Raw genomic sequence first — 13,821 nt, forward strand, 5'->3', positions numbered from 1 at the left:
GAGTAAGGTAAGCTGTATAAGAGCCGGCGATGACATATCTACTTTTTTTCCGGACGCCAGGTACTGTCAGGTTGATCTATGGCTGAATCAGGCACCAAGGAGGAGTGGAAGGTCTCGCGGCAGGTGTGAAGCAAGATGGTATAGCCTCCCGATGTACGGATACCATTCGGCAAAACGAGGCGTGTGGTCTCTCCGCAGGTAGAGAGGCTAGATGGTGGCAAGGAGTACGTGCTAGGTGGCTTACGTACATTCTTATTCCTTCAACTGCGATGTCGGTCTTTATGAGATGGTCTCTGGCGATTGCAATAGTTGTTCACCTAGTCTGGACACCTGGGAATGCGTCTCTCCCTGGCCATGAGCGCGTTCATGCGGCAGCCCGAGGCCTAACCCTCCAGGCACCGGTGGAAGACCAGTCCAACCCAGACAAGGTGGTAACGATACCGCTTACATACACGCATATACTACAACACCACAGACTATCCCGTAGAACATTCCCTCCACCACACGGGAAGCTAAACCGTGCAGATGCTAAACCGTGCAGCCTTGCTCTCCGCCACACTTTTTACCCTAGCCAGTACCCCGACAAATGTCCTTTCTGTGGTGGTCACCCAAACCTCTACCATTCTACGTGGGAATGCTCCAAACCACCCGGCTTACCTAGAATACCCAACCCCTCCCCATTCCAGTGGGAAGCCGCTCTTTCCAGCACAGCCTTCGACGACCAGCGATGCCTGGTCGACCGGGCCAGCCGGATAGCAGCAGCAAATGGGGCCCTGGACTGAGGGCTCCACCCTCTGGGACTTCGTTTTAAAACATAAAATAAAGTTTTCTACTACTACTACTACTGCCGCCATTGACGCACTTCGAGCAAGACCTAGGCAAATCCGGAGCGCCTGGGCCTGCACACTTTGTATAGTACGTAGGCGTGTTGTACTTGCATTAAGGCTGTTTCACATGGTGCGATTTTGCAGTGCAATTTTCGCAGCTGCGATTTCCGCAGATGCGAAATTCGCAACGGCCCTTTCACATGCATGGTGCGATGTCAACAATGCAACTGATGCGACGCCCAGGGTTGCTTGCTGCCAGATTTTGTCGCACACGCCGCATAAATTCTGTTTATGTAATGAAAAAGACATGCACGTTATAATATAATTGACCTCTCTTTATTAGGACCGAGTAATATGTGTGTTTTGTAATTTAGAAACGCTTCAAAGTTTAATTTGTTTTGGAGTGCGCAACAGCGGTTTGTGAAGTTCAATACGAGGAGAAATGGCGGACGTAAACAGCTGTTCGCAGGTAGTCGTTCAGCGCTGTGTGCTGTCTCATGTGTGTTTTATGCCTGTGTCGTTCTTCCTGCGGTTAAACAAATTACAGGAGGACCTATCAACAAGCCCCTATAGCTGTTGTCATCGTATATGCATCATTCGGAATTTGGCTGCAGCGAAGTCGTCATGTCAACGCAGAGACCCCCGCGCTACCCGTGCTTAACGTCAGCTTCTAAAAAACGGATGTCCGTGTATTGTTCGTGATTGCGCATAAGTGGTTCCTGCACCTAACAATATTCTTGCACCAAACTTAGCAGCAAGCACCAACCCGAAAGCTCACGTCTGCCCCCGAAGGAAGCTGTAAATGATCTGTGTGTAATTACTGAACGTGCCATGGAATTTGTGTTGTGAACGTTTATATTAGCGCCAGCCTGGATCGTCCGTCTCGGCGCGTGTGCTGTAATTATTCATACAAGTGCTCTCTGAATATTTCGAAAGGCGTAAAAGCCGACACCACATTTCTTTAGGAGCTGCAGTCACTTGTGTACGTAGTATCGTATCATTTTGACAGACATGGGCGTGGTCTATTTTCTCGTCCTCTTTCTTGCGCTGTTAGTGCGCTGTGAATCTGTATCAACAAGCTAAAGTTAATCTGCTGCAGTACGTAGCGCAGCCGCGTAGCCACACGGCTAACATTAAAATACCTTGTTAGGAGTACGTTTGTTTGTTTAATAACAAAATCGAGCGCTAAAATTTTGCATTAGTAGTGGCAAGTGTAAAGTAAGAAGCTATCGAAACTATCCGCTAATAGCATACATGTGCGTCTACCTGCTTGAGCACATTATCTTAAAAGAGGCTGAAAACCCCAGATAACCAAAACATACGGAACGGGAGCAGGCACTATGGATCCTTTCCTGGAAATGAAAGCCAGCATCCCAATCTGTTAAGCTTGTCATGTACTTAACCTATATTAGACCAATGTTAGAGCATGCTAACTCTAGCCATTTCAAACTAGGTTATTTGGCCAAAATAAGAAAGCGCAAGGAAAGTGTCAAGGTACAGTCTAATCTGGTATTCCCGAAACGATTGTATTAGCAAAACCTTATGCCTCGCTAAGTAGATGGCAAGCGACAGCATGGCGCTTGTTGCAAACAGAAACATATCCGAACCCGGTGGCCTACCACCGCTACTATCCAGAACTTTACACCGATAGATGCAGATTCTGTCAAGAAAGGGCCGACTTGCAGCATATGGTTTGGGCTTGTCCTGGGACACCCATACAGAATAGAACGCACAAGACCAGAGAGCAGTGGGAGACCGCGCTGCTCAGCTCTGCACCGGAAGGCCAACTTAAGGCAATCCAGCAGGCCGAAGATGCCGCCAGAGCCCAAGGGCTCGAGGCCGTCATCTAGGTAGAGACGCCTAGGTCTCACAAATCTGCTACACAAATAAAGTTTATTCCTCCTCCTCCTCCCTGAATGGCCTGCATTAACCCAATGCTGAAAACAGGGGAAGCTGATTCTCTTTTTTGCTACTAGAAGCTGCTAGAATCTCAATAACAGACTACTTATGTTCTGAGAGAAAGTGAGGGGCATTCACAATATCTCTAGTCTTTTGTATGAGCCTTCACCTTGAACGAAAATCGAATAAAAATAGTTACCTTTGCAAGCCTCAGAATACAAACATTCTCAAAAGTTTGAGGAGCCACATTAACTTTTTGAGATATAGACAATAAAAAAAATGTCACAGTTTCGCCCTAAGGGCGAAGCAATGAATGCGATAGCAACACAGCAATGTCATATGAAGTCAGGTGAGCGGCTTTGATAGCAATACGAATTGTAGTAAACATGAGCTGATTAAGTAAGCAGGTGTGCTGCGGCGTAAGTAGACCGACATGAAGAGAGACTCGATGACCACGAGAAGGCGCGTGTGAAACGGTGGTGTTGATGAGAAGCGCTGCCCGTGGGCAGCGCGTGCGAAGGGACACACCTGTAGCGCTGCACTGCCGATCCGGGCAGCATTGCATGTGTAGCGTGCGTTGGAAAATGTGGCCCGACTATTACTAACTGTGGTGTGAGCGCGCACAAATAAACATGAATAGATCACAGTGAATGACTGCAGACAACGACTGTCAAAACGCTGGCAGCAAGCGCATATACGCCGCAGCGGGCGAAGGTACATTCGGTCTATCGCTTCAACGGAAACTGAGCGGCGAATGCACAGCGCATAAAGGTCAGAGCCGTGTGAAGATAAGAGACGGTGCGAGCGAGCGACGAGCGCGGTTGTTGGCAGAGTAGAAATGCGCCCCCCCCCCCGCTTCCTCCGGCGCTCGCTTCCCGCTTCCTTGCTTGCGCATGGAAGATTGAGTGCGTTCGCTTTCCGTGACAGCGTGCGTCCCCGCACGCGTCCGCTCGGGCATACGGCGCGCGGCGAAGCCTTTATCTATACGGAACCTCACGGCGACGGCGACGGCGACGACGACGGCGACGCCGACGGCAGAAATCCGGTGGAAGTGTCCATATAATTGCTGTCGCAATAAAAGTGTGCCTAAGTACAAGTGCACACTGAACACACTTGAGTGGTTGAGTGGCCAGCTGCGAATGCAAAAGCGTCCAAAGCGTCTACCTCGAGGTAATTCTGCTAGGTTGCACGTGTGTTTCTCCTATAGCCCATGTACGTGGCAAGGGGAATGGTTCTACGTAGTCCTGTGCTTTTTCTTTTTTTTCAATAGGTGGTGGCTAGCTGATTTCATCTGTTTATGTATTTATCATTTGTGTGCGTCGTATGTGCATGTGTTTCTATGATGTTCTTATTGTTATACGTGCAGTGATGCAAGCATCTTTTTTTAATATATTGCACTACAGTCATTTATTAAAGTTTTTGTTGAAATGTGCAAAATGTGGCCACCCAGTATTGGCCAGGACAGCCAGCAGGATTGGCAAAAAATATGATGCAGATCCAATGCACTTGCTTGAATCGACATGAGGCGAAGCTTTCACGCAACGGTCAGTTAAACTCTAGAAAACTAACTGCAGTGTTCACAGTTGTCCTTATTTCACCCAATGCAACACGTACTCATAGGCAATGTTTGCTTGCTCACCGCACAGGTCACATAATGTGATGTATACATGCACGGTGAACTCACTCAAACGTCGGCTCACTAAGACTTCGAACTAACCGTGAGTCTGAGTTTGTTTGAGCCTGACTGAGTAAAATTTTGGTGAATACGAGTAAGAGCAAGCTCAGTTCAGTAAACTTTTAGTGAATATTGTCATCTGCAGCAGACAAAGCTCATCCGAGTATAATTTTAGTGAATATGAGTCAAAGCAAGCTCGGCAAGTAGATTTTTGGTGAATATGACTCAGTGCAAGCTAACCTGAGTAGAATGTTGATGAATATAAGTCAGAGCAAGCTTGGCTAAGTTGATATTTGGTGAATGTGACTCGCTGCAAGCTTCCCTGATTAGAATATTTGTGAATATTAGATCAAGCTCGGCCGAGTATAATTTTGGTGAATATGAGTCGGAGCAATTTCGGATAAGTAGAATTTTGGTGAATATGACTCTGAGCAAGCTCGACTGAGTAATGGTAGGATATGGTTATTCGAGTTTATGCAGTAATACATGTAAGTGCAGACTCATTAGCAACATTGCCTCCATCTTGATGGGCAATACCTACGCCTCGTGATGAGTCTGCACACTTTATGAGCTGTGGACATGCAAGACCCACCCACACTTGAAAAGATACTATCATTCACACGAAGGAATGCAACCGGCTGACTTCACTGCACAATTTTGATCTGCTTTTGTTTAATGTGCTATCTACGACTTATAAAAACCAGGGGTGCTATGCAGGATGCGCCGAGTTTCTCGTTCGTACGAGTTTCACCCGAGTTTGCTCGATGGCAGTCAGTGAACGGCGATAGCAAGGAACGTGCAAGAACAGCAGGCAAAAAGAAATGTCGAGATAAAGCCGCGTATGACAACATGAGCGCACCCTGCGCGGCACAATGATTCCGTGCTTCAAGCACATGCAGAAGACTGCGCAGCAAAACGCGCCAGCGCCGCGTATTGTTATCAACGTATTATCACCATTTAGCAATACCGTGACTGTACCGCTGTCTATCTGCACACTTGCCGTGAGCCACTTGCCACGCCTTTCTAGGGCGAGTAAAGGGCGTGCCTCCTCTTTCGAGCATTATCTTTCTATCCTCCGTCGAATGCGAACAGGGCACATGCGGTGCATTGTTGCGCCTACACTTTCCCTCAATCGATTACGTTCAAATACAACAAATAAAATAAGGAAGACTTTATTTCTTGAAGTATCTGTTTTTCGTTTGGAATGCCATAAATGTTTGATGACAAACAGAGATCGAGCGAATTATTAAATTTTGCACTTTTTTGCCGCGAGTGGCGACAGTGAGGCGAAAGCTTACACGCGGATACATTTTAGAGCGTCGCACGCACGAGGGAGTTCATGCGGTGAGCAGTCGCCAGGGGCACTGCAGTGCTATTCTTGATAGGGTTTCTCGATGCGTGAGCCCCCCTCCGCCGCCGTGGAGGGTGGAGACAACCGCGTCGTCTGCTACGGCATCCGCCATTACGATGCCCTCTCCGCAGGCAGCCTATAGCCAGGATAGGCAGCAAGCGGTACTTTGCGCAGCTGCACGTAGAGTTCTTTATGTAAAACGTGTGATACTTTAACGATATGACGAGAACACAAAGTTGTCGCATCGGCAGCGTGAAGGTCTCCGATGTACGTTCTGTAATCTTTATTTTTAGAGCGGAATTTGCAGCCGGTCTCGCTGGCAGCGGAAGGCTACCATCCAAACAAGCTGCGTAAACACCTTAAGATAGCGTCTTGTTGGGCTCTGTATTGGTTAAACGTGCGAAACACACACACACACACACACACACACACACACACACACACACACACACACACACACACACACACACACACACACACACACACACACACACACACACACACACACACACACACACACACACACGCACACCACACACACACACACACACACACACACACACACACACACATACACACACACACACACATCAGCTACCCTATTTACGGACTGCATGCTGCAACGCAGGGTATTCTGAATTTTTTTTATTTCGTTTACCGTCCTGTTGGGTAAAAATTGTTGAATACATGTCAGATGATTTGGGGCTCTACATATGGCTTTTGAGGCATTAAATCATGGCTCTCATGCAGACATTGACTATGAAACGTTGTTGAGCATGTTTTCCGCAGTAATATAGCGTAAACCGGTAATTGTTATAATGCGGCCGGTCATCGATATCTTTACAATAAAGCGGCCACACGGCTTCTCAACGTAGAGGAAACAAAATGCATTCAATACATAGCGATTTCTCGTGTCGTAGATTGTTTATTTGGTTGAGAATTTTTTCAAGAACAAGCGCTACAACTCACTGCAAATTAACTGCAGCGCATGCCTTGCTTCCACTCCCACTGATTCTCGCGGCTTCGAGCTGGCGCGACATGCATGTCACGATTTTCATGTTCTTAGAACGTGTCACCCATGGTCGTCAGACATTGTTGTCTCGCCATACCAATTTTGGTATATATCAAGTTAGCGAAACGTCCGCAAGAGTACCAAGACCCTGGCACGTAAATCATGCCGCTCATGACATTCATGCTTTGATTTTCATGTTATGACCTGTCATTTATGTTCGTCATGCAGTCATGTTGTGGCATACCAATTTTCGTATACATCCCATTAACGAAACGGCCAGGAGAGCACAAAGTCGTAGGCGGCTAGATAGATAGATAGATAGATAGATAGATATATAGATAGATATGCTCAAAGTCGCCGAAGTTCGCCAAGAAATGCTTCGCATTTAAAAGCGCACAACGTAGGCGCAGATCCTTACGCACTTGCAGCTCATGCACAACAAGCGTTTAATAACAGCGCATTTCGTGCTATCCAGAAACGAACGAGTTAAACACGCACGTTTGCATGCCAGATATCAAGACTACAAGACGGACAAACGCTACGGGAAATAGCGTGCAAATGAACTATTACACACGGTGCACTGGTGATTACGCCCGATCGGGCTCTGATTTCTCAACAGTGACCGGGTTCCTTCTGAAGCTTGCGCAAGGGAGCTGATCACGATCGAGAAATTCGATCCGGATAAGGCTCGATCGCGATCGAAAGTGCCAGTGTCACACAGCTTTAACTCCCCAAACACAGAAAGGCAATAACGTATACGCTGCACAAACAGGAACGGTCCGTGGGTTGCCACATGTCGCGCCTGATCTTTACCAGCCACAGGAGTCGCCTCTTCGGATCTTTCGGAAATCTGAACATCTTGCAGCTATTTCGCGAATGGTTTGTGCACTGTGGCACGCAACACCCGGGAATTTTCCCCTAGAAGACGCCGCACACGTGTCTCACTCAACCAGCCGCGACGATGCGTGGGGAGCGCAATGGCGGCCGCCGGTCGAAAGGCGGCATTCACCCCTTCACAGAATGACTCCACCCTCCACGGCGGCGGAGGGGGGCGCACGCATCGAGAAACCCTAATTCTTGATAGGGTGCCTTGATGCCCGCGCGCATCGAGGGACTCTAATCATTGATAAAGTCAGTCCATGACAGTGATCTTTCCATTTCCTGACTATTAGGGGAATGGCCACGCAGCGCTGCGGCATGGTTGTTCAGCGCAGGTGCTTCACTTAGGCTGCTATTAAGGCCGCCGCTTTACCAACTGAAACGACGGGAGCAACGGTTGTCACTGCAAAATGGCTGTGCGGTATTCTAGGGTCCGTAGTGACGCAGCATAGTGAAAGTGCACCAGTTTATCTGCGTGCGCGAAGCCTCCGCGATGCATTGCAAGGAAGAGCGCGCTGCCCAGTGACACAATTCATCGCTTGTCATCGCTTGCCCAGTGAAGGTGCCTCCGTTCGCATGTATACGCAGAGTTGTTCTCTCCAATGTGCTTGCCGATTGTCTCTGCTGCTGAGCTAACAGCGATCGCAGATAGATATAGTAACGACAGCGCAGCAATCGCATTTTGGCGGGTGATGGCTCCTGTGTGCAATTAGGAAATTAAACTTCGAACGCAGGAAGGGGTTGCAACTATTTAGTGTGCCGTGCTTGTGATGAAGAAATGCCATCGCACTGTGTTTAAAAAAGCGAGCGTTTCTCGGCGCTGACCGTGTTTGCGATACTGCAGATCCGATACACCACCGATGACAGAGCAGCCATCTCAAAGAACAGCTGCGATACCTTTACGTTGGAAAACACTACGCACTGCTCAGCATCGTCATCCACCACGGCGCATCGACACCTTGCAAGCAGCTACAGTGTCGTTCCGATAATCATTTGCTGTGCGCTACGTCGCTACAATGCAGACAATGAACCATGTTGTGGGGCCATCACAGCCTAAGAAGATAGATGCATGAACCAGCGAAAGTCGCCGCTTTGTTTTTGATAGTGGTTCTCAGCTACAGTGCATCACCGATGACAGTGTGCTGTGCGTATTTTCTGTCGGCGGTCAAGATTGTTGATGCCTCTCAGTTCCACACCACGTCGCTGTTGCCGGAAAATAAGTTGGGCGTGGCCCAACCGTGGCGGGCGCGCGCACAAGAGTTACATGCCTCGCGCGGGGCGTGACGTATGGTTTTGATTGACACGCGAACTCGGGCCAAACTCGTACATCGTGAAACCCCCCTCGAGTTGAACTCGGGAACATGGTGGCGGCAGCAGCAGCCTGTGTAATCGCATCCAGCGGCAGCAAGCGTCAATATGACCATCTGGACCCGTTCACCTACATGTCCGACGTAGAGTTTCAGCGTCATTTTTGCCTTTCCAAAACGTGAGTGCGCTGGCTGTGTGAAGAATTAGGCGAAGGCCGTCGTTTGCGGAGATAGGGTGGCGGGCAAATTATGCTTTCCCAGCGTAGACTGGTGTGACTAGGCTGCGGAGGAATAGTTCGTGCGATCGCTTCGGCTCTCTCCTGTTTCAAGCAAGCTCGTCCACCACGCCCCAGCCCCAGGCCAGGTCCGGCGTCGTCATCGGAGTACTGGAGCACCTGCGAGCACCTGGGGTTCAACCCGGACCAACCAACCTGCGCAGGCGAAGTAGTCACATTATATTGGAAGACTCAGAATGGACGCCGGGCTGCCTTCCGGTGCCGAAATCAGTTTTGGTGCCGAAATCAGTTTTGGCAGGTACACGGTACCGCTGCACGGCACGGGCAGAGAGGCGAAGGAAGTTACTGCGCCAACAAGGACCACCTCGGCCGTCCGAATGACCACCTCTCGAGGCGGCAAATGATTTGACTCACGTACTGCGTGAGCAAAAGCGTAGACATAGGGATGTTGAAAGAGACCGTAGACTTGCTTCCTCTATCGGAGCACGCCATCGCCGACTGGTGGAGCTACCCCCGTAAGGTAGGGAGGGACGAGCTGCTGGCGCGAGCTCCACTCGGTGGCCCCGGGAAGACAGCGCAAATTGACGAGTGCCTTCTTCGCGGCGAGCAAAAGTGCAATCGAGGCCGCCTAATGACGGGCGACAACGTTCCGCCGAGCCGCCAAAACTACGGTGGTGTTAAAGATGGTGGCCCATGGGTCTTCGGCATGGTCTGCGCGACCTGAGGGGTGCTGCTACTTTTCAAGGTCGACCGACGAAAGGCGGCGAAGCTAGGCGTCATTATTGCAGCCAATGTTCAACCGGGGACCATTATTCATAGTGACGAATTGGCCGCATACAACTGTGTTCCAAATTCAGTGGATGCTAACGGGGCTATGCCTTAATATGCATTGGGAGACAGTTAACCACAGCGTGCACTTTGTGGAAACCAACACGGGCGTTCACACGCGAAAAATAGAAAGTTATTGTCAAAAAGTGAAGCGCCACCTCGTCAGCAGTGGGTACAGAGTAACTGCACTGATGCTGGAGTCCCGCCTGGGATGAATGTGGTGGCACTCAACGGCCACGTGCGCTGCAAAGACCCTTTCTTGCGTTTGTTAGAAGCCACGGATCGCTGGGGCTACCCAGTATCAAGACTCTTTCCTGCGGCTGTTAGAAGCCAAAGCTCGGCGCTAGCCAGTATGAAGGTGCGTCACAATGTAAAAGAAAATAAAGCGTAGTTTTTTTATCCTTGCATGAGAGTTTTCCGACATTCCTGAGTGCTTACACGGTAAGCGCGCGGCAAACCACTTCTGCGCTAGCCGACGCTCCCTTCGTCTCGAAGCCTTACTTTAGCGCGAGCAACGAGCGATCTGTTCAAAGCCCACTGTAAAAATCAGGCGCACACCAATCTGTGCTCGGAAATGGGAGCGCAAGCACCTAGGGAGCCGCGCCAATTAAATCTAGAGGAAAGAGAAAGAGCAACGAGCGATCTGTTCAAAGCCCAGTGCGAAAACCAAGCGCACACCAATCTGTACTCGGAAATGCTAGCGCAAGCACGTAGCGAGCCGCGCCAATCCAATCCAGAGGAAGAAAGAGGAGGGCGAGCGTGCCCTCGTGGTATAACGCGAAACGATTAAACTACAAATTAGTCTAATACGCATTCAATGTACTATTTGTAAACTTTAAAAGACCTATACCCTACGGTAATGGGACTAATATCATTGTACTAAATGCATTTATTTGATAACTTGCTTGTTCCTCTAATGCACTCGGTGGAACGACAAACAAGTGAAAGAATGCACGACCATGCACCGACCGTATGATCACGTGAGCCCCAGTTTGTCGACCGCCCATATGGCAACGCCCAAGGGATGATGGCCACCCAGAGTGAATCTAGATAAACCAATGAAACTGGAGGTGTGCCGACGGACAAACTTTGTCTTGTTACCATTAGTTCTTTCATCTTGGGGCGTCGCCAGAGCTCGTGAAGATCCCGAGTTTCGCCAAACTCGGGGCATCCTGCATAGCACCCCAGATGTCTGCCTGCTTTTCGCATTATTGCATGTGTTTTACAGGAAGTAGAGACAGAGAAGCAAGAAAAGGCAAGGATGTTTATGGCTAAGTAGTTTGTTAGAGTACTGCGATATGTTACAAGCAGCATAAACAAAAGTAATTCGATGCACTGAAGTAAGCGAAATGTGCAATTACCTTTCAATGTAAGGATCAATACAGATGCAGTAAGGATACAAAGTCTGCAACACCCTGAAGGGTTATTGGTTTTATTATTCAGGAGAAAAATGATGCATCAGAAAAATGAGAAAAAAACTGCTTAAATATTGCTTAGAAAACAAATTGACAATACTGTTTATTCCCAGTCAAAGCGTTAAATATGCTATTTTAGAACATTCATTATGATATCGACTTTGCACGTTCGCTTTGCGTCTCGCAGCGGAAGTAACAGAACCTTGAAATTAGATAATTCATTGGGGAAAATGCGCATGAAAGCCCTAACCAACCGACTGCAAAAAATCGTCCCGCGTATAACGTGACCTATTGACCATAGCAGTCCGAAGTTGCATATTCTTTAAATTGTTCCGTCCGTAAACGCATACCGCGATAGAACTGTGGCGTTTTCGCATATCGCGAGTTGTCTCCAGAACCAGAAAATTGGGACGACATCCGAAGGCCATGCCTTCCCGTGAGGGACAACTGTAGTATTTACCAACTCGGAGTGCGTGTGAATAACGGAAAATCACGCAAAAGAACGTACTTTCAGCTCCCGAAGCCAACGTAAAAAACAGTGTCGCCAGATTTGCAACGTAGCGTGTCAACAAACGCATGGATGGAAATCACAGAACCAAATCTGACGAGATTTTATCTGCAGTGTTCACGTGTCGGTGCTGATGTTACGTACCGATTGCGCAATCCAAGGGTCCACTCAATTAGTTGCACTGTTCGAGGCTTGTTGAGCCAATATTTATAGACAAAAAAGTATCTATAAACGTTGCGTTGAGCGACCGCCACCATTTTCCAAAACAGACCGCGAAATACCTCTCGGCGCAATTTCGACGGAAAATCGCAGCGATTGCTGCGACGTTTCGACGCTGCGACCAACCGGTTGGTCGCAGCCGAAAATCTCAGAATCAGCCCTGCGACTGCGATTTTCGTCGCATGCGACGAAAATCGCACTTCCGGTGCGAAAATCGCACTGCAAAACCGCACCATGTGAAACGGCCTTTAGTCAATGCTGGCAAGCTGTACCGCAAGAAGCCGACAAAAAGTACTCTGTGTAGTCGAAGCATAGCGCTTGTCGACATTCCCCAGGTCTTTCCAGCGAAGAATTTCAAAAGGTGACAGATGCCTGTCAACCGTTTTTTCATGTACAATACATGGGGGTCCATGAGACGTCTTTGTCAATTATGACACCCAGAAATTTATATGACCGTACAAATGGTATCATCTGCCCATTGATTACCACACTGTAGTGCGTCATAGGCTTACGCGTAAATGCCACAAGTGCACATTTGTCAGATGAAATCTCTAGGCCTTGATTTCGGAGATTGTGTGCAGTCTGAGTGGCATTTTTGGAGCCTGGCGCGCAGCTGTAGGCGTGTCACTCCGGACGCCCAAACGCATATGTCGTCCGCGTACATTGATACCTTAACTGTTTTTGGAAGGTGATAAAGGAGACCAATAAGCGTACGTTTAAACAACGTAGGGCTCAGTACGCCACCTTGGGGGACGCCACAGTAGGTGTAATGCAAAGAAGTGCGGCCGTCCTCGGTGCTCACAAAGAAAGATCGCATAGAGAGATAGCTATGAATCCATCGGAACATCCGACCACCGAGGCCTATCTCCTCGAAAGCGGCGAGGATGTAATCATGTGTAACGTTGTCACGCCCTTTGACGTCGAGGAACTAAGAAGCGCACAGACGTTTACACCCTTTTTGGTGCTGAACATAGGTAACCAGGTCGACGACATTATCAACGACGAGCGGCCGCGTCGGAATCCTGCCATGGCATCTGGGTAGACATTGTGGTATTCCAAGTACCACTCCAGGCGTCCGAGGATCATCCGCCTTATCACTTTTCCCACGCAGCTCACCAATGCAATCGGGCGATACGATAAAATCTCCAACGGAGACTTTCCAGCGTTCAGTAGCGGAACTATGCGACTAGTCTTCCAGCTTGTGGGAAGTGTGCCAGCTCGCCAGGATTCATTATAGATTTCAAGAACAACACTCCTCGCCCGCTCACCCAGATGACACAGAGCTCTGTAAGAAATTCCGTCAGGTCCGGGTGACGACGTGCGTCTCCACAAAGCTAGCGCCGCCTTGAGTTCATGGATTGAAAATGGAAGATCCATGCGGGGGTCACGTGGTGGCGGGAAGCAGATGAAACGTGATAAGTTGTTGGAAGCTGTGCGTTGCCCGGATAATCTGGCACAGAAGTCTTCTGCGACATAAATATCTGGCCGTTCTTGGAAGAGGGCCAGAGCCTTGAATGGAGACCGTTGTACGGGTGGCGTCCTGAGCCCTCGCACCGTCCTCCAGAAGTGCGATAGGGGCTTGCGAGGGTCTAACTATTCACAGAAAGCAGTCCAGCGTTGTGACTCTAGCTTATCTGACCGGCGCTGGATCTTCTTTTGTAGGCG

Source organism: Dermacentor silvarum, chromosome 1, assembly GCF_013339745.2.
Source record: "Dermacentor silvarum isolate Dsil-2018 chromosome 1, BIME_Dsil_1.4, whole genome shotgun sequence".
Taxonomy (NCBI): Eukaryota; Metazoa; Arthropoda; class Arachnida; order Ixodida; family Ixodidae; genus Dermacentor; species Dermacentor silvarum.